Below are 25391 nucleotides of genomic sequence, written 5' to 3'. Positions count from 1 at the left end.
TGTAGTTTCACCGAATGCCGTAGGAGCTGCTGAGGATTTGTGAGGAATCATTCTGCAGCTGGCTGCAAGCAGCTGTGCGCCGTGGCATGTGATGGCTGGGCAAGATGCACCCAAGGAGATGCAGGTGGGTGGTGGGAACCCCAGCTGGAGGGGCTGTGCAACTGCCAGCTGTTTCCAAGAAACACAATATTTGGACACCTAAGTATGCCACAGACATCTTGCTCAGCCATCATGGGGAAGGAATGTGCCCCCTCCCCAGTTTGTTCTTAGGAAGCCTGCTGGGGCCGGCCGTGCCCACCCTCTGGGGACCAGATGGGCACCAGCAGCAGCAGAAGAAAAGCAGAGCTACCCTGTCAAGATATTTCAGTAGATTTGAAGCAGCTGAGTGGTTTCATACCAAACGAGCACACTGTGCTGGGGGCCAGCCGCTTTGAGCCAGAACTTGCAGGCCTGAAGCACCTTCTCTGCTGTCTCTGTGCAGCCTCCCACTTTCCTACCTCTATTCACCCGCTTTTAAAGTGGGGTGAATACCCTTGTGGCACAGATCTGTTAAAAGCAATGAAGAGAGTGGCTGGCCAGACTCCTAGTTTTGCCTGGTTTTCTGAAAACTGCAGGGGATTTTTCCTTTCCATTTAGTATGGTTAGGTGCAGGAATATTATACAGTTTTTTCCCCACTACTCTGAGATAAAAGGTCACTTCTTCCTACCTTTAAAACAATAAAAATTAAACTAGTTATTAAAAAAAAAAAAAAAAAGGAAAAGAAAAAGGCCCTAAACTGCTTTCTTTTTGTTCCTTTGGTATAACGCTAAAGTGACAATGGAAAGAGGAAGCGCCTCACAGCTGGAGCCACAACGGGCGATCCTGTGCTGCTGCTGGCATATCGTCACCCACTTATCTCTTAACTTCACCCATCTTGTGGGTCAACTGCCTCCCAGAGCAGAGGCACTACAGGCCCCTCCGCAGGCTCCAGAAGGGCTCCAGAAAAGGCTGTGTCCCTGCACCATTTCATGCTGTTGTGCCCCACAGTTTAATAGGACCACAGAATCATTTAGGTTGGAAAAGCCCTTGAAGATCATAGAGTCCAAACGTTAACCCAGCACTGCCAAGTCCACCACTAAACTGTGGTGCTCAGTGCCACACCTACACGTCTTTTAAATACCTCCAGGGATGGTGACTCCACCACTTCCCCGACTGTCACATCATTTCTGGGGACTTCGCAGTGAATTTACTTCAAACCCAGACAAGTGCCGACTGGCTGGAGCAGGAGTTTGCCAGGGCCAGCTCAGTGGGGTACTCGTTGGCACGAGGTTTAATTTTGGGAATTCCACAAACAGCACAAGAAAGTGGTGTGAAATGGTTCTCTCCCTCATTGGCTTAACTTCATCCCTGATTCCAGAGCAGGGGTTTGCTTTAAAGGCAGAAGGAGCAGCAGAAGGAGCAGCGCTGCCAGCAGATAAGAGTGTTTGGATCCGGGAGGGGCAATTTGCTCACCGCAGCCCTTTGGTTGCTTAAGTCAACACTAAACACAGACACACAGCTTTGAATCACGCCCAGGTGCAACCTTCACTCCTGTAAGCCAGCCTGGAGATGTTTAGCGACCGGGAGAACCCAAACACTTGGAAACAGGTATCTTCCAAAGCAGCTTTTCTGTTCGATGTTAATGCAAATTCCAAGTAAATGCTGGTTGTTTCAGAAGGACCTGCCTGGTGAGATGGTAGAAATGATGCTGTGACCCGAAACAAATGCCAGGCCTTGTTGTATGAGCACAGAAACCTGCAGTGTCCTCAGCTGGATCCCGGGGCTGCGGCAGTGGGGCAGATGCCAGCCAAACACCTCCCGTCCGTGTGATCCATCGGCATGCGGGAGAGCCAGAGAACCCCCCGCCACGGCCTTCCTCTGGCGTGTGGGTGAGAACCGGGCAGCTGGGTACCCACTAGGGACCGGCAGAAAGTTAAAAGCCAAAGAAAGGTAAAAAATAAAGAAAGTAAAAGCTGAGCAGCCCATCTCTGGGTGTGCGTTACAGGCTGCTGTACATGATACGTAGAATTAAATTGCTGAAGAACCGGTTCTGGTTTAGGTTTACGTTCCCTCAGTAAAACAGGGTAATTTGGCACTTCACGGCCACTTTCATTTGAAGGTTTAATGACGACTGACACCTCTAAGGCTGCATGCCACTGCTTGCTCTATTCGTTAGTGTCCTTTATGTATTTGTTAATAATTTTCAGCCATCTTTAGTGGCACACCAGTTGCCAGCTGAGGGAGTGCAAAAACTGGCTGAAATTCAAAAATTTTCAGTGCTTTTCCTTTAACATTTTCCACTGTTGAAAGAAGACCTGATGGATTAGCCAGGCAAATGGGCGTTGCACACAGGTAGGTAAATACCATGCTGCTGATCCTGAACCTCAGATAAACACTTGTGCCCAGTTATTTCCTTCAAAAAGACCTCCATGTGAAGGCGACTCATCCCATGTTGTACACTTGAACATCTTTGCCCGCCAAGCATGCCGTGGTTTGTAATACTCTGGTCTTCCCAGATCCGTGGATGGAATTAAAGGAAGGTGAGAACATCCCCCCAGCAGTGCTCCTCGGAGGTGTGTGCAGCTGGTGCTGGTGACTACAAATAGAACCGATCGCACGGACTCTGCTGCGGTTCTGTATGTGAGGTTTTGTGTTTCTTTAATTGTTTGGGGCTTTTTTTCCACTTGTTCTTCCTTTTTCAGTTTTCATCCTATGGCAAAGCATGGGTTTAGGTTTTTTACTTGGACTGTGCAAACTAACTGGGAGTCTGGCAAACAAAAAAGAGGAATAAAGAATTGTGCTACTGGTTTTAGTGGAGGGTGTGAGCAAACTGGGGGCAGAATACTGGGGAAATGGGACTGAGGGCAGCTTTGAGTTTGGTCTGCTCTCTAGAAAGGCAGTGCACAGCACTTCTTATTGCCTTTTTGCTTGTGTGCTTGTGGAAGGGTAAAAATATTTTTTTCTGAGACTAGCTTTGTGCTTCCTGGTGAATTTTCTGAAGGAAAAATAAAACCATTTTATGGGCCTTCTGTTAGGGGGTGGCATCAGCTCCAGCCTGCTTTTTCCTTCCATGTGTTTGCACACCTTTGCTGTGCGGTGCCGCGGGTGTCTGGTCCTTCTCTGGGGGGCTGGCTGGCCACCTCAGGCTATTGCACTCAGCTGTGCCGGCTGCTGCTCCTCCTGCCTCCCCTGTGGAGCCAGTGGGGTTTTCCAGCTCATGGTGTCTTGAAACTTTCATAATTCGTTCAACCCCATGTTTTTCCCTGTTGCAATCCATCCCATGGGCCACAACGTAAAAATCCTCTTTCCTCTGGCCACCCTGCCCGAGGGCTGGTGTGTGCAGCAGCGCACACGGGAGATGGGGTGGTGGCAGGAGGGGACAGAGCTGCTAGGTGCATGGCCCCGGCACGGGGACTTCCGAGGGAGCACTCACTACTGAGCACTAACTACCGAGTTAAAGAGCAAAGCATAGAGCTGCCTATGGCTGGGCACTGTCTCCCCTGCTCCAGAACGCTGGAGGAACTCCTCAGAGTGAGTCACCTTCTGATTTACGTGAGTCAGAAGCTGGGGAGACACTAGTGCACCAAAACCCACGGTAAAACGCTGGCTTTCTGTCGCCAGGAAGACAGAGATGAAGTGGTGTAAGATGTATGAGGCCACTTTTCTAACAAAGTTTTGAACAGGAAAGTTTTGAAAGTTGTAACAGAGCTCAGATAAAAAGGAGAACAAGTGAAAGCAGCTGCATTACTGGTTGCTGTGGGAGAACTGGGTGTCTCAGGGGGACTGTAGGTGAATTCAGATCATTAAAGATCAGAAGCAGCAACTCCCTTATCTTGCCTGACCATCTCTCTGTGGTGCAGTTGCAGTTTGCCCGGATATTTGTGAGTGTTTAAGTATGAATGCTAGAATAAACTATTCTGATCATCTGGTCTGACCTGCAGTGTCAGGCAAGCCACAGGATTTATAGTTTCCCTGAACAACTGTAGCCTTTGGAAGGAAAAAAATCTCCAACCTTTGATATTTTTAAAATACCAATGCCAAACGACGATTCTGCCTCACCTGATGATGGACTGTTTCACTGGCTGCATTTGTGTCAAATCCAGCTTTGCCTGGTTCAGATTCTGACGGTCAGGTGACATCCAAGAAAATATTTTCATTTCACAAGAGAAACTTTCCAATAGTATAAACAAGGATCTGAGGAACTAGGAAAGTAGCACATTGCAAAAGCATGCAAAAATGGTGATTCCTGTGATAATAAAAAATTAAAGCAATGAGCTAATTGTGAGCATTTTGATAGTAGGAGTGAACAAAGCCAGAGTTTAAATGAAAATATTGAGAACTAATACTGCCAGCAGCTATAGGCACATGTAAGCCTGACAGAGTTGTTTTAGGGGCAGAGCATAACTGGAATACACAGAGCTAGCACCAAGCAAAAATGAGAATATAGAGAAAAATACACTAGTTAAGAAAATACAGCTATAGAAAGGTAAGATACATGTGCTATAGGGAGAGATTTTGTAGTGCTCTCTCCATATGGGATCACATGCAGTCAGAACAGCAATAAGAAGAAAATGGTGCTTACTAAAGCTAACAAGGAAAAGAAACTCAGGAGAAACAGCATGGAACATTGTGAAAGAAGCAAACAGTGGCTCAGAGGATGAGATTTTTGCATCTACCTCATTAAAACAGAGGGGAAAAAGAAAATAATGCAGGACGATTGGAGCAGTATTAGGTCCAGAGACATGGGAGCAATGCAGAACTGGTGGTACACTGGGTAGAACAAGACATCTCAGCACTATACAAGAAAAGCAAGTGACATTTAGAATCAGAATCATTCAGGTTGGAAAAGGCCTTAGAGATCAAGTCCAGCTGTTAACCCAGCACTGCCGAGCCCGCCACTAAACCATGTCCCTAGGTGCCACATCTACAGGTCTTTTAAATCCCTCCAGGGATGGTGATTCCACCCCTCCCTGGCTGTGCCAGTGCTTGACCACCCTTTCGGTGAAGCCTTTTTTCCTAATATCCAACCTAAACCTCCCCTGGCGTAACTGAGGCCTTTCCCTTTTGTCCTGTCACTTGATTTACACCAAATAAAACCAACTTAAAGTTACGCAATGACTACCACACTTCCTATCCCCCCTCCTTGGAGCCAACTTTAAAAATAAAACATTAGGAGGAACTTCAACTCAGAAAGTGTTGCTTTTAATTTAAACAAGTGAACATGTGCCCCTAGGGGTATAAAACCAGGGAGGAATGATTCAGAGAACAGGCACATCAGTAGAAAAATATTATGTCCAGAAGAGAGAAAGAACTTCTACTAAAGTTGGAAAAAATGCAGTGGCTTTAGTTAGAGCACGCTCGCCTAGCCCTGCAACGAGGAAGGCACTTGTTGCAGAGCATGGAGCAGCCTCACCTCCGGCTGATCCATCCTCAACCGGGCTGAGTCACGGGTGCAAATGCCGGCACAGGGCTGCTCTGGGGAGAAAGGTGGTGGTGCTCTTCTGCGTGAGGGGGTGGAGGGGGTTTCAGGAAGCCTGGAGGCTTTTGGGGAAGGAAGTCTGGGGGACGAGCGACCAGGGGATCTGTGCGAAAGCGAAAAGAAGTAGGGGAGGAAGGGCTGGCCGAGACCTGGAAGTTGTTTCTGGTGAAGAAGCGGGCTGCCGGTGGCCGGAGGGGAAGGCAGTGCCGGCGCATGGCGGTGGCTCCGTGGGCTGGGGTGTCCCCGTGAGTATGTGCCGGGGGAGCGAGGCCGATGGGGCACGCCTGGGCTGCCTCCGGGGTGGGAGCTGTGGCCGCAATGGAGCCCCAGGAAGGGCTGCAACGACACTGAGCTGGGAAATTGCTTTTGGTTTGGGAAGTGCTAAACCATCCTTGGGGCTTCAGTGGTGACGGTGTAAGCTGGTGGCAGCTCCGGGGATGCGGGCACTGGCTGCAGCCTGGGCTTGGCCGGCGTGATGTAGCGTGAGGGGTGATGGGGTGACGGGGCGATGGCTGCCGGTGCTGCAGCGGGTAGGGAAGGAATACAGGGCTGAAGAGGCATTAGGCAAAGTTTCAGCGGGCCGTAAGGCTGTGCAGGGACATTTGTTGCTCTTTTGAGGACAGAAACATGGCCGGCGGTCAGAGGGTGGTCTCTTTGGCTGAGGAGACGGTGACAAGATCCTATGTGAAATTCTGAGATGCCACAGCCCTGTCCCCCAGAGCCACACATCAGGGTGCTACTGTGTGCCTGGCGTGGTGGGGGGCATAGCCCCTCCAACCCCAGCAGGGCAGCGAGCCTGTGCAAGGGGGGAGATGCCCAAAGCCCTCCGTTATCAGGAAGCTAAAGATCTTTCAGGCTTATGCTAAGATCATTTATTTCCTCCAGGAAAATACTGCAGCCCAAAGTAATCTGCAAGGAGGTGTCTTAAGATTTTCCCAAGAGAGGAGTTGTTCCCCCACAATAACACCAGGAATAGCCCCGAACGAGCACCCCACAGCTCAGCAAGCAGGGTACAGCTGGCGTGGCTTGAGTCACAGAAACAGAGAGTTTTGACTTTGCTAGGGGAAAAAGAAAATAACGGTGCATTCTGATGGCAGTCACAGGAGAGACTCGCTCCTTTCAGTGGCCTGGTGCTGCAAAATACCCCGTGTACGAGACAGACGTCTCTTCTCAGGAGTTTGAATGGCTGTTCTTAGCTATTGGCAAACTTGGAGTTAGCAAAACAGACTCCTCTTTCTTTTCTGTAAGTGTAATAAATATAAATGCACTATGATAAAGAATCAATGGAATATAGTGAGTTGTTACATAAGTAAATTCATTAAATTTTGTTCCCAGACAACGGAGACAAAGGGATGCTGCAGCAAATGCCTCGCAGTGATAGAGTTTGAGTAGGGAGAGGAAATTAGATCCTGTTTCTGAGAGGGGAGAGAGAGTGAGGGTTTGTGAATGAAGAATGAATCTGAAAGGTGCTGCTTCCCTCTGTGCTCAAATACCAGTAAGGTGAATAACAGTGGAAGCTGCAGCTGGAGAGGGCACTAGGGGTCACCACTGTCTTATCTATGTCATCCGGGTTTAATTGTGAAGTAAGATAAATAGATAGATAACATGATAGAAACCAAAGCCAGGCTTTTTTCTTTTTTTTTTCTTTTTTTTTTCTTTTTTTTTTCTTTTTTTTTTTATTTTTTATTTGTCGGCCACACAGTTTGAATTCATATCTCTGTTTTCTCCTCCTGCCTGCTTTCTGTCTGTCTCTCCCTTCAAACAAACCCAGGGAAGCCTGTGGGCTGCAGCCAGGGGGGATGCTCTAGAATCAGGGGAGTTGCATCAAAATTCCCTCTGTGCAGCTCCCATTTATTTAGAGCAAAGGTTAGGCAAGTCACAAACGCTGTCGGTCAGGAAGAATCATGTAGCAGCCTTGGCATGTTTCTGCAAGTACCGCAGAGCAAACTGATGACTGTAATGAATAGCACCCTTGTAGTCCAGAGAGTAACTCCCGATACGTTTTGCTCTGCCTGACCAACAGTCCCATGTCTGAAGATCTTTCCTGCCCTGATTTTCCCCTATCCAGATAAGTATCCCCGATTGCTCATGGAAGTGCAGCTGATACCTGCGCTGGAAGGAGGATTGGGTGTTGGGGTTGTGAAGAGAAGTGCAGATCCTCTTCTCTGACACTCTTTTTTGACCCCGTGTCTGGGAAGTAACCGTTGGTGTGGGCCGAATCTATCAGCTTTGTTGGGATAGTGCATTTTAAGGTGGGATGCAAGGTGTCTAGGGAGAAAAAGTATTGCTTTACTGAAGCAGATGATTTGTCTTGAGACAGACAGGTTTCAAGCATAGAAGACCCGATGAAGGTATTGCACCCCTGCCAGTCTGCTATTTTCTAGCTGTAGTAACTGATCTTGCAAGATGTAGATTCCCTTTTCTCCGCAGTTAAGTTATGGTAAATTGTGGTGGATTTTGTTGCATGATATTGCGGAAGCTGGAAGTTCATGTGAACTTGAAACCTGACTGGACAATTTATTGAAAGAAATAGCTGCCAGGCACTTCTGGCTTGGAAAGTCCCTTGCTCACAAATCCCCGGAGACAGAGAAGTTTCCCCACAATCATGCTCTGTTCGCATACTCCTTCCTAAGCACCACTTATAATTCCCTTGGGACGGCACCCTGGGATGAGATGGTGTTCAGCCTGACGTGGCACGCATGAGAAGACAAGCACGGATGTACATTCTTCGATCATCACAGCGATGATCAAGCTGCTCAGAGCACGTTCCTGTACAGGCTCTTTCCGGGGAAGCGTGGGGGCACACGCGGTGCTGGGTGCAAGCACAGGCAGGGCACCCCTGTGCCACCAGCTCCTGCTGGCTCCAGCCCGGCCATTGCTGCGCCTTGGCTGAGGGATGGCTCCGTGTCAGCTCAGGTACACGTGGGCTGCAGTCACGCTAGCATCCGAAGGTGGAGGAGTTCTCCGGCTCTCTATTTTAGGATTTTATGTAACATCCAGATTATATAAGCCTTTGTCTGTTAACGAAATGGGTGGAGCGTGCCTTGCTTGGATTCCTCGCTAAAGAAGCTCTCCTTACTTAACTCTTACTCAAGGGCTCATTACATACTTTAAGAATATTTTAGTTCCTTTCCTGTCCTGACTTGACAACCGGTTATGGACAAATGATAAAATGTGTAATTCACCCTTTAATGAGCTGCATCTTGGAGTACATTAGAAACAGTGCTGTTGAGGTAGATGAGGGAAAAACAAGGAGTACCCCAAACCCTGGCCCTGCGCTGCGTCTTGCTTTCTTCTTGCTCCCGCCTGGCTGGAGTGAGTTTGGCAGTGCTGATAGGGAAGGAAGGGTGGTTTGCCCTTGCGTGGCTTGGCCCGCAGGACATGCCTGGGTAGCCGGTGCTGGCACAACCCCCTCCTCTTCAGCACAGCCAGGGCTGCACCCAGCACCAGTTCCCAGGCAGAGGGAACGGGGAGGGGGCAGCAGCACTGAGCACCCTGCGGGCAGGTGTCCCCATCCTAAAGCTGCGGTGGATCCCAGGAAGGTCACACTGCTCTCTGTCCTTAATAAACACCTTTCCAGATCTGGGCTTCAGTTCTCCAGCAGGCAAAGGTGGGTCATGTCCTGCCGTGTCGGAATGGTAAGGCATTAAAAGCTGTCAGGTGCCCAGATCCTGCGGTGGAGAGGACCATGTAAACTGTTTTCACATAAACTCGTTGAGCTCACTCAGACCTGACATGCCTGTTACTGTAGGGCTTTAAATAGAAAACCAGTGTGTGTCTTAGCTTAACACCATAAGGAGACGGTTTGCGCTCTCTCCTTCCTCCAGATACTGTGCCTCATACTGACATGCTTGGCATTTCTTTAAGTTTTATGAATTACTGCAAAAAACCACCCTCCTTTTGATTTTTTCCTCCCTCTTTTTTTTTTCTTCTTAAAGCTGGCATAGCCCTCTCTGCAGCCCTGCCCGCTGGGGCTGCACGGGGCAGCTACCACACGGTGGCATCCAGGTATCTGCGGAATGATGTGCCAGCGAGGAGACTTGCAAGGGTTTGGGTTTTCATTGTGCAAAACCAACTCTGAGATACAAGAAATAATCTATTACTTTAGCTCTGAGGCCCATTTCTGTCCCCTGAGACTCTTAAGGGGTGACACAGATTGGAGATGCACTGCTGCAGGGAATATCAAGCTAGAAGTGGTATCTCATGTTTTATTTCATATATATATATATATATATATTAATTTTTACTTTTTTTTTTAGCTTTTCATTTACCAATTTCATTCACACCCGGCCTCGAGAGGAGGAAAAAAAACCCCAACCAAACCCAAACAGAGAGAGCTTTGTTTTTGTTTCCATGGGAATTCTGTGAGAGGGAGGGTGTGAAAGAAAACTGAAACATTCCGGCCGAAGCTGATAAGGTTCGGATCCTGAGCCGCCCTGGGGCTGTCCTGTAGGAACGAAAGTCCGGGGGGTCCTGCTGTCCCCTGGCCATGCAGGTGGGGAGGTCTGGGACAGGGCGGCAGCTGCTGCTGCATCACGGGGAGCATTACTGTGCTGCCGAGCTGCGCCAGAAAAAGCGATTTGGGTGGGAGAAGATATGACTACAACTCCCAGGAGGCACCGTGGCCAACTCAGGCCGTCATGTCTAAGTGCCTTTCACGAAAACTTCCTCCTCTGCCTCTTCCTCCAAAGTTAGGAGGGCAATTGCGGTCCTTGGAGGGTAGGGAAAGTATTTGACAACGTGATTTCCATAAACACCCCTTCCCCCCCTTTTCCTTTCAGGATACTGGTCTTGTGGGACAAAACAATAAAAATCACTTTTTTTGTGCATGCCTGTGGCTTGACGCCAGTTGGCCCACATTAGGGCGTCTCTGGGCTGCGCCATCCTTGGCAGCATCGCCAGCGGCCGCCCCAGCGCAGACACCACAGGTCTCCTGGGGTGCCTGGTGCGCACATCCACGGGGATTAGTGTTACATCCACAGGGCTCCACCGCCCCCTGCGCGTGTTGTGGTGGTCTGGGCAGCTGGAGCTGAGCACCATTCTGTCCCATCCCTCTGTGTGCCTCATGGGAGCAGGTTCCAGCCCTTTCCCTTTGCACTGCTCTGCAATGGCTACAGCAATCCCCATCTCCAGTTCCTGGTGAGGTGATGCTCAGGCATACAGGGTACACCAGCCCTCTCCATCCTCAAAGAGCTGCAGAGTCACTGTGTCACGGGGCAAGCCGATGACGTCTGCAAACCTGGCAGAGGAGTGGTAAATCCACCACCACTGGCGGACCCTTTGCTCTACAGAGGCTGGGACGGGCTGCGGGAGCGGCTGGCAGGGTGGTGTCCCCCTCACACCATGCCAAAGCCAGCCCTTATCCCACTGCCAGGTGATGCAGCCAGTTCCTCCCTGCCTCGGGGCTCTGTGGGCTCCTGCCCAAATGGGACCCAGCTCGGGGGAAAAGCTACTGCCCAGTTTTTGCTGTAGTTCCCCTCTGGTCCCCATGGCTCTGCAGAGGCATCAGCATCACCCATGCTTGGGGCTGGGGAGCTTCTCTGAGGCTAAACATGCGGGACAACGTCCTGCAAGTTGTCTGCAGATGTGAAAGACAGGCAGAAAAGTGCTCAACTCAAGCAACTGATGGTTGTTTTGTTTGGTTTTGCCATCTTTGATACTTCACGTATCCAGGAACACGCGGGCTGCGGTGACCGGTGTCAGCTGAGGCAGAGCGGCTTGGCAGTGCTGGGCTGGGGGGTAGCCTGCTATTTGTAACACAGCAAAAAACAGTGCTGGAGCTTGTGCTAGCGGAGCTGTGCTCATTTAACAAGGGAAAAGCAGCCCAGTACAAAAAAACCTCTACAGGTAAACCCTCGTATTTAGATGACATCTGTGCTCAATACATCAGATGGATCCCTGCCACGACTCCACTGAAACTACCGAGGGCCCTTCTGCACCCTAACCTTTGGGAAAAACTGCTTTTCACCACAGAGTGAGAGTGCTTTTCTGGGTGCAGGAAAATGGTTTGAGACATCTGGAGAAGTTGATGGCTTTTTTGTGCCATCACATGCTAGCTCCAACCTGCTCTGAGGCCAGAGTTTGGCATTTTTCTAGTGTCTAGCAGCCACTGTCCCTGCTTCCTCCCTTTCCCCCTCTTTGTGTTTGCTATGCCAAGCAGTGACCACGACTGAGGATGAGGTTCTTTTTTTTTTAAAAAAAAAAAAAAAAAATCTTTTTCTTTTCCTGAGTTATCATTCAGTTCCCGGGTTGGGTTTGGTGTGCAGCAGCATAGGCTTCTCAAAAAGCCCTTCTGCAGGTGTCTCTGTATGCCTCATATATCCCCACTTTTGGCCAGGTCATTAGCCATGGCAACGAAAAGTTTTAGAGAGAAGAAAAAACATGAATGAAGTGCAACTAAATAACAAGAATAAAAAATTCCTAATATTAGCACCTTGGTTTCGCAGATTGCAGTGACATCGATCCCTGTGTGACTGGCACACTGCGCGCTCTTTGCACCGGCATCAAACATTAAATAAGAAAACTTCACACCCTCTGTGGCAGCAGTAAGTGCCCTCTGAGGGATGTGTGGAAGTTTCTGAAGATTGAAAAGCAGCTGGGAACAGAGAACCAAAGGAGCCCTTGACAGACAGAGATATTTTTCAAGGTTTGTGGCAAGTATCCACTCTATAAATTGCCTCTGGGACAGGGCAGGTTACGGGGAAGTGTAGCAAATCGCTAATGGACACAGGCACAACAGCGTTTCTCCTGATAACTGTGATAACAGAGAGAACTGGGGGTGGAGAACCTTCTCTGTTGTGCTCGGAGACAGGAATTGTGCTACACAGAGGCCAAAATGCTCATCAAGAGTGTTTGCTCTCTTCTGCTACTGGTCTAACCCTGCTCACAGTGACTGCCAAAATAAACCTAGCATCAGAGAAATTAAATATGCATCAACTGAGCTAAGGTTTATGGATCTGTAAAGTTTTGCCGGAATTCAGCCAGCCAGTTGCATAGGTGATGAGCGCTGAAATGAGCACTGGGCGGGTGGGCAGGGGTTTGCTGTGGAGAGAGTTGTTCCTCCCTGTGTCTGAGAGGCCCCCTCCCCACAGCAGTGTGCGTGGACAGATGTGCAGAAATGGGAGACAGTGGAGGTCCCCTGCAGCCCGCTGGCCTCCTGCCCCAGGAAGCCCTGGGGTTAGCAGCGGTGAGGCTGGAGGCTGGCAGAAATGGGGCAGCCCAGGCAGGCAGGCGCCCTGAAGGATGCTCCCCGCCATCTGTCCACCGATTCCTATCCGTTGGCGTTGGCATGAAGCCCCTCTGCAGTGGGGGGGAATGTGTCCTTCTCGAGCACGGCTTTGCCCGCTCTTTGGATCAGAAAGGCGATGCCAGTGATAGAGGGTGACTTACCATATTTCCCACTGCCCCTGTTCTTTGCTGCAGAGTTCCACCCTGATTTTCTCTGTTGCTTTGTTCTCTCGTGACACTGAGCGTTACAAATGTCTGTGCTGTCTTTTTCTTGCTCAATACAGACGGCACTGGTGAGCCACCCTGACTCACAGCTCTCCATAGATGCTGAGTGTAGCGTTGCTTGAGCTCAGCACCGTGAGTTGAAGGAAGCTGTGTTGCAATGCTGTTGGGGACCCACCTTAGATTTCTGAGTTTGATATGAAGCCTGAAGCACGTCACTCGCGCTGATTTTGGTAAGTGAAGTCATAGTAAACCCAGTGTAAATGAGCAGAGCCGATGTGTTGCAGTTGTGCCCATGAACAAAGCCAGTACTGTTCCAGTGGAGAACGTGGGGATGCTTCAATATGGCACGGCCAGAACAGGGGTAGAAGCTGCCTCTGCATTAGCCGTGACCAAAGTTGGGTTATTTATCTCACAGAGATTTGAGGACCATGGTTTAGTTCCTCACTATTTAAAAAAAAAAAAAAAAAAGAAATCCTTCAAGGAAGAAAAATATCATTAACAACCATATTGAAACCTTGCTGAAGAGACAGAATTCCCTGGAAAAAGTCAGCAAGACATCCCCTGTGCAGCTGCAGCGGTGGAAGCCGTAGTGCTGCAGACAGGTTTCAGGCATTTTACCAGCATGCCAGTCTGCAAGACTGTGTTATAGCTGTTTAACGTATGGAGGATTTTTGCTTCTCTGCTTGCCAGTTCAATGGCTCCATAAGCACATTTTTTTTCTCTCTCTCTGAAAAATCTGCTTCTTTGCATGTTAAAAAGGGTGTATGGGAAGTAACATGAGAAATGCAGCATGTGCAGGCAAGTACTGCTCAGATACAAACAATATGTGACCATAATTATCCGCTTGTCTTATGCTAAAAATAACATCGCATATGTACTTAATTCATTGTTAATTTGCACTGACTTTTTCATTTGTTCCCCTCGCCAAATGTAATTTCTTGGCGGCGGCAGGGGAAAACTGACTTCTCCCTGTTGGAGTAATTTGGCTTCTGCGAGGAGAGTGCAACGGGGGGAAATCCACGCTCCCTGTGAAAGCTGCGTTTGCACGAGTGTGGAGCAAATCACTTTGAGCCCCTGTACTTGCAGGGCTGTGAAGTCGAAACAGAAAAGCAGTTCATGGGTCATTTCTTGATTATTACTTTTTTTTTTTCCCTCCCCCTCTGCTCAGAAGTGCCCAGCATAAAAAAAGGGGCAGAACTCATTAAACCGCCCTGCCCTTTCCTCCACCCTTCCTGCCAGCATCCCACTATTCTCCTTAACATGCGGGGAGTGGTTTCCCTTAATTAGCAAGTGCTCATAGGCTGCAGTGCCTTGTGGGCTGGGTCGCCCTTCTCCTCGCCTGCGGAGCCGGGCTGGATGCTGGAAGCGCGGGGCCGGGCGGTGCCGGGGAGCGCGGCGGCTGCTCGGGGGGGCTCCGCCGGCTGCCGGGCCGCCGCGTCCTTGGGAGAGCGCCCGTCTCTGCCAGCGCCATGGGGCACCCGCTTCCACCGGGGCAGGAGGTGGGTAGAGAAAGAATTGGCGCTCCCGGTGCGCTCCCGGTGCGCTCCCGGTGCGCTCCCGGTGCGCTCCCGGTGCGCTCCCGGTGCGCTCCCGGTGCGCTCCCGGTGCGCTCGGCTGGCTGCGGGGCCGTTCGGGGGAGGAGAAGGCGGTTCCTTCCCCACAGGACGCTTATTTTTCAAGTTCATTCCCTGCTTGGGCTCTTGGCTGAGGCAGGCGTTGCCGCTGGGAGGTGTTTCTCAGCCCTGCAGGGCATACTCGGGTTGACTTACTGGTTTTTCATGGGTTTAAACGGGTGGGTTTGCGTCCAGCGAGGCTGCCGAGCACTGGGCCAGGCTGGTGTCAGTTGTGGGGGCTCTGGGTCTGGGAGTCTGGAGATTGTAGCTTTGTGTTCGCTGTGAACTCAGCGTTTCAGAGATGTGCTTGGCTGGTACGTCTCCAAAGCCGGTGAAACTGTCTGTGCCCTGTCCCTTTGAACAGTTGCTGTTTTGAGACATGGGAGAAGCTTGAGGGTTTCCTGGTGTGCTGGCAGCGGGCTGACATAACCCCTTCTGCTGAGCTGCTGGCTTGATTTCTTGCAGCAGAAGCCTTTTCTGACTGTTGCTTTTTTTCTTGATTTGGCATGATGCTCTTCCTTGGTGTAGGAGGCTGCTCTTCAGAGCTCTTCAGCCCCAAACACCTCTACCTGGCCTGGGCAGTGATTCGAGCTGGTGCAGCTCCGTTGACTTTGGGAGTGTTTTGCCTGCGCGGTCAGGGCTGACACGGGCTCCCTGTGCGCAGCAGGACAATACGTACTACGTGTCCAGGTCTATGCAGTCTCCAGATCCCTCTTTTGAGTAAATCTGTGTGACGCCTCTGAAGTCAATAGAGTTACGTGGCTGTTGGAGGGACAGGCACTGGCAGTGTAGTGGAGTGGATGCAGCTCTGCTGGTTTGACATTTGGTTGAAGATTGTAAGTAATGAGGTGTCATGGCTAGGCTGGTGTGTCCATGGCTGCTGGGACAAATACTCCCTGTTTGCCTATGGTGCTGTGTTTTGTAGCTGCCTGTGTTTGCAGCCTCAGGGGGGACTCATCTTTGAGTGTCTTCAGTCGCTCAAGAACTTGTGTTTTTGTTCCCGTGCTGCCTCTGGCATTTGATAGTGTGAGCTCATGCCAGAGGCTTGCAGGTAACCAGGGAACTTAATTTCTGACTGCCTCTTCGCATGATGCTCACAGGAGTGTTAGCTCTGTGGCTTGGGTCTCACAGCCAAACCCTGCCCAGCTTTGCCAGAAATTGGGAAGCTTCAAGTTCAAGCCTGTGGGCCCCGGGCCACCCTTCCTTTTCAGCTTGCCATCTGTATTTACTGTGAATATGCAGAAAGCCCCCTCCTTCAGGGTAAGTGTTTCTGTGTGATGCTGAGCGCTGCCCAAGGGTGCTGGGATCCCTGATCCCCGCTCAGGGGGGTGAGCGCTGAGCACTGTCGTGGGGTGGTGGCTGCCACCCCCTTTGTGTAACTGCCTGTGCCTGCGGCTCTAGGGGGCCCTTCCTTCTGTCCTTTTGCTGCGAGATACCACCAGAGCTGTAAAAAAGGGGTTTTGCAGTGGAAAAATGTGCCTGGGCTCCACCTGCTGAGGGGTGCAGCACATGGGAGACCTGCGGGGTGTCCCCATCGCCCATCTTCATGCAGGGTTTAGCTGTCTGAAGGGCTGAGCCCCCCCGGTGCTGCCCTTCCCTCCAGAGAGGGGGCCAGCCCCCGGCTGGGTCAGAGCTTGCTGGAGGAGAGGCTTGAGGCTTATCAGAACAGGTTGGGGAAAACCCCGATCCCTCTGAAAAGACCTATTAGAATCTATAGAGATTCCCTGTGGGCTGTGGTTCAAATGATTAAATGGAAGTTGGAGAGGTACAGCTGTTTAATTATTATTTTTTTTTTCTTTTGCCAAGGCTTAGCTTTCCTACTTGGAGAAGATCAAAGGGTCTTGCTTAAATACCCATTTGCACATTTAATTTTGTCCAGATACATAACATCCTTGTTTTCAAGATTATTGAAAATTAGTGGTGAGGCTCTGGTCTTACTGGAAAAGACTTAATAAAGTGATTTCTGCTGGGGGCTGTGATGCTCTTTTTACTGTGAGAGGCTTGAACTCCTGCCACAAATAATGCTGTTACTGGCAGGTGTCTCTTGAGCTTTTGCAGCTGAGGAAGAGTTTGCTGGGATCAAAATTGCAGCTTCTTTAAACTGCTGAAGATACTGTTTAATATAAGTAAAATTATGAGCACTGGGTAGGTACTCTTTGCTGGTAAAATCATTCTTTCATGAAGCAAGCTGAAATCCCATGCCTCACCTAGAAGTTTTTACTGTTTTTCTTACTAGTAGCAAAGTGTAAAGACTTGTGTCAACTTGACATTGTTATCCCCTGTAATTTATGAGGTGCTCTTTACGCTGCAGGTGTGTCTGCAATAAAGATCCTGTGTTTCACAGTGGGCCGGCTTTCCAGCAGGGATTTAAGAAATCTCTTCCGTGATAAACCGTGCAAAGAAGAGCAGTTGTGTCTCCTCCGCCTGCTAGTTAGGCACTGAGCTTGGTTTTTTACAGTTATCCCTTCTCCAGCAATTGATTTAAAGCAAGTTAGCAAAGCTTCAGGGAAAGAAACATCAGGGGAATGCACTTAACTGCCAGTATTGCCACAAACTTTATTCCCTTGAAATGAAATTGTAAAGAAGGTATCAGTTGTTAATGTTCACACAAGCTTCTAGATTTATCTTCTCTATCACTACCTAATGAACACCCCGAAGGATGGGGCCCCGGCGTGCTGCAGCGAGGCATCGCGCGCGGCTAGGGGACGGACCCTTCTGTTGCCTGTCTTGCAAACAGGTGGTTCCTTAATTTTGCATTGCAACAGCTATTTTGAAGCAAGTCGTTTAAAAAAAAAAAGTTACAAAAAAGTGTGAGTGGGAGCAAGCATTGTACAGTGGCCTTAAATCTGTGTGTAGCAGCTGAGGAAGCAATTTGATTTTCTTCTGGGTGTGGAGTTGCTGGAGTATCTAATGCCAGTAAGCACCTGGGCTTAGCTGAGGCTGAGGAGGGTCAGAGCGAACACTTTGTGCCTTTTCCTCCCATTGTCTGGCTGACAACTGATGTGTTTTTAACTTGCTCCCACATGCCCTGTACCCTGAAAACTCTCCTGCAGGGGCTGCGAGAGATTCGGTCACGGCTGTGTGACTGAAGTTGCAACTGTGTTCTTTTTAATTTCCCTTCACAAAACCTTTGCCAGCTGCCTTTTTTTTTTTTTTTTTTTTTTTCCCCAAAAAACTTCTGGTTTTGGTTTTAGGTGGTGGTGGGGAGTTAGGGTGCTTTTTTTGTTTTGTGCCTTATTCAGGTGGTGCTTGCCATGCTTTTTCTGCACTCTGAGATGTGGGATGTGTGAGTAGCTGGCATGCAGCCTGGCTTCTTTGCACCTGACTATATGGGGGCAGCCCTCAGCCCTGCTGAGCTGCACAACGGATATATACATACATTATAATCAGTTTGAATTAAAAAAAAATAGTTGCTGAACAGGTATTTAGCTATGTGCCCCTGCCCTGCCACTCTCATGGAATCATGAGCATCTGCCTGGTGTACATACCAGCTGTGTGTGTAGACGCCCTGGAAAGCAGAGGATGGGGGGGTGGGGGTGGGGATGGAGGGTGAAGCTCTCTTTGCCAGCTTTTCTTGACAAAAATACTTTCCATGCTGCTCCCTGCCCTGCTTGGCACAGGGTGTCCAGGCTGGCAGGAGGCGGCTGTGGCCCTTGGGGCGGGGGACATGTACCCTTATCCCGGCTCCTGTGCCTGGGGGGAGCAAACAGGAGGGAAACATGGATCCGCAGGTTGGGGATTTGATATGTGCGTACATATATTTGTGTGTTCAAGAACCAGTTTTCTCTGTTTCTATGCAATAATAGTGGGAGCTATCTCATAGCTGGGGTCGGCATCGCGTGCCGTTGCCACTGCCCTGAGCGCTTGGCGCATCCCTCGCTCCTCGGCCCACACCACACGCTTCGGTGGCATTTAGTGCTTTAGAGATCCTTGAAGCAGATAAACACCAAAACCCGGGGGTTTACGTAACGAAGGAGTGGGCTCGTGTCTGTCAGACAGCTCGCCTGCGCTGGGGTGCTGCGGCCCCCGGGCACCCATCTGCTGGTGCAGGGAAGCGGGGAGAAGTGTCTGGTGGCTGCTGCTGCCACGCTGGAGAGCCAGGACCCCAAGAGGAGCTGGGACAGTGCCAGGCATCCCCCTGGCACATGCTGACCCCTCGCCTGGGGAGGTGAGGAAGCCATGCGCCCTGGCAGGGAGGCAAGCTTTGCCTCTGGGAATAAAACCTTGTCATTTAAAAACATGTCTGTCTTGCATGAGCCTAAGTAGATGTCAGTGTGGGAAAACTTGCTAAAAAGGGGTCAGGGAGGAGAAGGGAGCAGCTATCAGAAGGACCCGCTACAGCAGCGAGCACAGCGTGCACCCACGGCAGGCAGGGTGACAGTGCCGCATGTGGTTAGGGGTCATGGCCAAAATGGGATGCCGGTTTTTAATATCGAGATAATCACCTTGAGATAGCAATCTTAATGGGCTAATATGCTTGCTTTGTTGCTGAGAAAATGTGCCCAAGAGTGGGGCTGGCTGGGAGTGAACCCGGCAGCGTCTCCTTGGCACTCATCTTCTCGTCGGCACTAAAGCCATCTTTGGCTGCATGCGGCATTCGCACCTCTGTGCTCTTTGGTTGATTGTGTTTCTGCAAGCATTTTCCCTTAAAACTTCCCCCTTGTGTTCTGGGGGTGCAGTGTTGACCTGATTGAGCTCCAGCAAATAAAATCGTGCTACACCTGTAGTAGGAACTGACAGCAGAGTAGCCAGTTTGTATTGGTTATCTTGGTTAACGCTGTCCCTTCCTCCTCGCCTCTTTTCTGGCAGAGAAAGCGTAGATAAAATAAGAAATGATCTTCTGCCCTAAGGGGTGAAGTCTCTAGGGAAAAAGCCTGTAATAAAAAGGCAATGTGAATAGTGATGGGGCAGATCTTTTGCAGAAGAGAAAGAGCATCACTCTGCTGCTCACCCTGGGCAAGCTGGGCTGGGGTAGGGAAAGCCCCTGAGAGAGGAGGTGCAGAGCTAAGGATGAAAACCCTAATCGCTGTTTGTAGGTTTACTCAACAGGAAGACTTGGGTTTTTTTCTTGAGTGTGGAGTTCTGTTTGCACTATACTGGCAGCAGCGAATATTCATGGTGTTGAGTTATTTTTCTGGTTTACACCTGTTGGTGGAAAAATAATTAAATTGTGATTTCTTTGATTGTGTTTTCAGGTCTGTGAGTGGGCCTGATTCCTGCCTTAGGCTGTTTCTGCCAGTGCAATGAGCCCTTGTGCAGCCCTGATGTGAGGATTTTTTTTTCTAATTTTTTTTTTTCCCCCTGGTGAAATAAGATAACCCTGCTGACAAACACCTGGTGCTTTCCTGGGCTCCTCCAGGCAGATGCGGGGGGGGGTCCCAGCACTGCTCCCCAGCTCCGGGGGCTGTTTACAGCTCCCTCCCCATGGCTGGGGAAGGTGGTCCGGGCACAGAGGGACCACTCTTCTCCGGGACGAGCGTTCCAGTGCACAGAGACAAAGGGCAGTGTCAGGCAGACAATGTCCCTCAGAGCAGCGCCCTGCCGGCCTCTGTCCAAGCCTGTGCAAGCGGGTGATTCACAGCCAGTTGGTGTTCCCGGCTGTCTCGCGTGTGGGAACTTGCTCCTCGGCTCTCCCATCCATCAGGGTCCCACCGGCAGCGTGTCCCGGGGCTCTTCCATGCTGCCGGCACTGACGCATCACCCAGCCACTTCCCAGAAACTTCTCCCACTTTACTAGCCAGGCTTCTGGGAGGATTTTAAAATCTGAAATCCTCATTTCTTCTTCTTCCCCCTGGTCTTTATTTCCCCTGCCCAGAACACAGCCCTCGTGTGCACACACTGCACTGCTCTCGGTCAGGTGCAGCTGGCAGCACGGGCTTCTTCCACCATCGCTGGGTGACTTTGCTTGCAGCCTCCAGCGATTCCCCGCAGGAAAAATAACCCAGCACGAGTACTCTGTTGCAGATTTCCAACGCTCTCGGTAACCTCGGGTGTTGTGGCTGTGGCAGTACCTTGTAACAGTGTCCCACTACCTGGCTAAAGGCAACCTCACAGCTTTTTTTTTAATTAAAAAAGAGTAAGTTTTCTCTCTTTCAACAAACTTTGAATGTGCCACACAAGAGGTAAATAAGTGGATATTCTGGGCCTACATTTTCTTTTTTTGTTCAAGTAAGATGTGGTTTCATGATGCAGTTGACTTTTCTTCATGGAGAATGCAAATCGGCCTTGCTCGGTGTTTTCTTGGGTGCAGCCGTGGGTGCTGGGGTCTCCAAGGAAGCTGAGCTGTCCTCTCTCTGCCACGCAGGGCTGCTGGAACCATTTGGAGAGCCATCATAGCCTTTTTGAAAATAAATGCTTTGGTTTCTCATTGCTTTTATTTTCTAAATGTCTATTTATGTAGTCCCCATGAGATGTTCTGAAGTGTATTTTTCCATGACACAGGTTTCCTGCAAATTGATTTTTTTTTTTTTTTTTTTTTGCAAGTGTCCCACCCAGTGTTAAGTCTTAACAAGAAAGAATAGTAGATGACTCACTGTGGCTTTGAAAAGTCTGCGGTGAGACCCGATTCCACTGAATTTTGGCAGCAATTATGGCAAATGAGCCATTTTGTTCCCTGGGAGAAAGAACCAGTGAGATAAGAACTGCTGTCTGAGCCGATTCAGGGGTTTTTTTTCCTCTCCCAAAGCTATTGCTTTTCTTCTGCCAAACAGCTTTTTTTGTACATGTAGAAAACAGTCTGCAGCTACCTTTCTGAGCACGGCTGCTCCAGAAGATCGTGGCAGTTGAGGGGGAAAAAAATATTTAATTTTTGGCTCATCGTGTGCAGCAGCCCATCTTGTGCTGAGGTCTGGAGGGTTAAGCTTGTGAAGTCGTAACCTCAATGCTCTGATTTCTTCCAGGAACATGTGGCGAATACCATACAGGAGTTTTCACAATGTGAGGAAGAGCTGCAGGGTGTCTGTGGCTTGTCCAGACGCCTGCATTGCTTGTGAGGTGGTGGAGGTCTGGTACATGGGTAGGGGAGAGGGATGAGGGGGCAGCTGAAGCTTGAGTTGAGTTCAGACATGAGCATCGTCTTTCCCTGCCTGTCGTCAGTGTGCTTCTGTGCCGGTTTGATGGGAAAGGAGGAAAGAAAATTATATCAGAAGCATCTATTTTCTTCTAAAAAAGCTGTCAGTATTGTCAATGTGTGTAAATGAGCTATTTTGCATAAATTTGCAGGTGTTTAGTTGTGTTTAAGCAAGAAACATAAGGGAGCTATTCTGTTTCTGCAAGTTACTTCTTTGTAACGAGCAATTTTCTATTGAATTTGCCTGGGTTTGATTTTAGTTCGGCAGGTACCAACCTGAAACCTCAGCCATTGTTCCAGAGTTATTTGTGAAACCAGAACTGAGCTTCTGTAATTATTGATTCATTATCAGAACTGAGCAGAACGCCTCGAGGGGTAGAAAAATTAACTTTTCAGTACCTTGGGTACCCTGTGTCCCGAGTGCTGTTATGATCCCATGGAGGGTCACATGGAGATGCCATGGAGTCTCCTTGGGAGAGGCTGGTTTGCAAAGGCACCTGAAGCCCTCCATCAGGGCTTGTGGACTTCATGCCCTCACCTTTGCCCTCTGAGCTTGGCTCACAGCTTCTCTTGCAATTACCTTGGCATTTCCCCAAGCCAACTCTTTTCGTCTTGATAACTACATGTTCTCAGATGTTTGTTTTAGCTGGCCAGAGAGAAGGAAAACGCAGTTTCGGGGAGGCCTTACTATTACCCTAGATCCCCAGGTGAAGCTGTTGGTGAAGTGGTTGGAGGTTCTGACGGCTGCCTGTGTCGATGCTTGCTGGTGGCCACGGCAACCGCTTTTGGAAACGCAACGCAGGAGCAGGCACGCACCCAGCTGTCCCCTCCAGCATGTGTTGTTGCTGGCCCTCTGGGCACAATGCCTTGTTGTACAGCGGGCATGTGGTGCTGGGTGCCCCAGCTCGATGCTGGGAGCTGAGGCCGTTGAGCACTGCAGTTCCAGGGGTAGGCTAAAGAGTGGAAGTTGGACAAAGATGGAGACATCAAATTTCTTTGCAGTTTTAGCCAGAATACATGAAACATTAAATGCATTGTTCAAAAACGGCAACAACAAAATTATTAGGGAACTTCAGTTTGGAAAGGTGCAAAATCCAGGTTTGTGGGCAGGGGTACAGAGCGTTTTGGGGTGATGCAAGTGGCTGCCCTGTGTCACAGGGCTTTCACCCGTGGCTCCAGCCCAGCTGCAACATAGCCTTGCTGAGGCAGCTGGAGGTGTGTGGTGTCCCCAAGGTGCCACAGCTCCTCTCACTCCCAGGAACCAGACGTTCGTCCTGTGCTTTGAGTTTACCAAAGTCCACCCCTGACGCACTGTGGGTGCAGTAAGCAAACAGCTTAGCAGAGGCTTATGTTTGGTGTGTGTGGTGGCAGGATTGATTTATGCCACCAGGAAGCATCAGCACGGGATGGCACCGTGCAAACATCTGTGTGGACCTGGGGGCTGCTCAGGTGTGCAGATGTGCAGCACCCGTCGGTACTGCATGTGGGTCCCAGCCATGCACCCTGCACTACTTGGCTCTTTTTAAGAGGGACAAACGCAGCAATAAAACCTAGGTGGTGGTCACCCCTGCAGTGGTTGTCCTTTAAGCTGGTGGTACCCCAGGGAAGCTGTCCTGGGAGATAAGCCTGTGCCTTGGACCCCCCCCCCAGGCAGGGGACGGAGCTGGAATGGGCTGCTGCTTGTATGGGAATGCTGCGAGTCCTGCACTGTGGTGCTACCTTCCTGCTCCATCATGGCCTTCTGCTCATGCCAAATATTTGAGGGGGGTTTCCTAATGAAAATTATGTTAGGAATTCCATTAAAACAACAAAAAAAGCCCCACCAAAAAACACCAACCAAAAAATCAAGGCAAGGGAAGTGGCATTTTAGTAGAGCAGTAAAACATTAGTAAATGATCTCAATCTGCTACTCCTTGTTGCTGTGATACATTCAGCAATTTCTTATTTCTTTGAGCAAGTCACATAAAGAGTCAACAAGAAGTTAACACCTTGGCACCTTCATGTGCTTTTGCATGTGGTTTTTACTAGCAGAAAGAGAAAAGAGAACTCGCGTTCCCACTTAATGGAAACTTGGCGATAAGCAGCAGGGCTGCAGCTGGAGTGGGGATGGTGACCTCCTGACATGTACCTGTGCTCTCTGCCTTGATGCAGAGCAGCTGCCCTGGGAGCAGGTCTGGGGAGCGATGGCTGAGAGATCCTGTTGCAGTCCCTCAAATCCCACCCGGAGTGCCGGCTGCAGCGCTTTCCCTGGGTTTAGCTTGGCTGGCGGCAGCTCTGTGCCGATCTGTCAGCATTTATCAGCTGCCATCGAACCCTGCTGTGGGATGGAGGTGCTGGGCTGCCTTCCAGCATGCCGAGCTGCTCCGAGCTGCCGAAATTCCCTGCGGAAATATGGCTTGGCAGGTGGTGGTTGCTGGAGCAGACGTGGCACTGGGAGATACCAGAATAACATTGGATGATGTATAGGGCATCAGCCGCGTGGACATCTATAGGTTTAGATCATGAAAATATGTCCTGTATTTATATGACATGTTCCACTATGTAGAAGAGCAGCAGCAATGCTTACCGTCCCGCGAGCCCCGTGGTGGTCCTTGTCACCGCTGGTCATTGCGGACATGGTTACATTTGCATTATGCTGTCGCCCTGGCAAGCTCCTCGCTTTTAGGGTTTTATATAAAGCTTTCATGGTCTCTGCCTCACGCCAGGCTCTGCATATCTGTCAGCACTCTGAAGTGCTGCATCCTTTGAGCTTCTTACTTTTTGTGCTCTTGGAAGCGAGTGCTTTTTCCAGCCTCTCTTTTCCCTCAGCCCAGGACTCCCTTGGCTTCTTTCTGTTGTGGGGTTTGGGGATGCGAAGATGGTGCCGGTACCCAAGGTGCTGCCACCAGGTTCCCTTTGCCCATCTGTGGCTGCAGTGCTGGCTGGTCTGTGGGGGTAAATAACCAGGTGCTGCAGGCTCTGGGCATCCCCTGCCGTGGTTTCAAGGGTGTCATGTGCAGTGCTCCTGGGTTTAGGGGTGCGGACTGTGTCCCATGACCGCACCAGAGAGCAGGGGGCTCCCGGTGACCCAGGGGCTGAACACAGGGTGCGAGTGCTGGACTTAAATGCTCTCGTCCTTGCCTGAGAAATCCAAAACATGGTGATGAGTAAGTGTGTGAGGGGCTGGCATTAATCACCGATCAATACCTAATGATGGGCTTCCCCTGGCAGCCCGGGGTGAGGGCTGTGTCGCCGGGCAGGGGGAGCAGAGCCCCGTCTGGGGGAGCAACCAGCACTGCAGCGGGAGGTCAGCAGCCCCTGCTCATCTCTGCCTGTTGACGCTTTACTGTTCTGCAAAGCAAATAAAACGAGTCCTTGGGAAGCGCCTGACGCGTAGGCTGGTCCTGGGTGTGGGGGAAATGCAGCACAGAGGGGTTTTCTGACTCCTGCAGTGGGTTAGTCACCACGTAACGACAGCGCTGCCGGCGGTGGTGACCAGGGCCTTACCTCATCGTTTCCCTTGACCTGCCCCATTTTTCTGTTGCCTTTTCTCTGGCACGAACGCTGTGGGACAGATACTGCAGAACCCAGTATGGGGACAAGAGTGGCTCTGCCCCAGTACGGAGAGCGCAGCAGAGGGATTCCTGTAGATTTACCTGTTATTTCCAGGCAATCCCGTCTTGAAGCCTCTCATCCCCTCTTGCAAACAGGCCGTGTGGATTCCCATGACTTAGCTTTTCCATCGGGCAGGCTGGTGGCTTGGCAGCACGCCTCGCAGGG

General features: G+C 50.2%; 1 protein-coding gene across 3 annotated transcripts in view; it reads left to right on the top strand.

The window, feature by feature from the left end:
- The first annotated feature begins 11944 nt into the window (after nucleotides 1-11944).
- Nucleotides 11945-25391, top strand: part of PLD1 (phospholipase D1) — a 65176-nt gene continuing 51729 nt past the window's right edge. For 2 of the 3 annotated variants that reach the window (XM_080410546.1, XM_080410544.1), the window contains exons 1-2: nucleotides 11945-12144; nucleotides 13010-13180. The gene's annotated coding sequence lies outside the window, so the exon portion shown is untranslated. Of the gene's footprint in view, nucleotides 12145-13009; nucleotides 13181-14132; nucleotides 14450-25391 lie in introns of those variants that run through there. The other variant, XM_080410545.1, reaches the window with a different exon arrangement.

This window comes from Falco punctatus (assembly GCF_963210335.1).
Source record: "Falco punctatus genome assembly, chromosome: 13".
Classification (NCBI taxonomy): domain Eukaryota; kingdom Metazoa; phylum Chordata; class Aves; order Falconiformes; family Falconidae; genus Falco; species Falco punctatus.
This window is presented reverse-complemented; position numbering and strand designations above follow the sequence as displayed.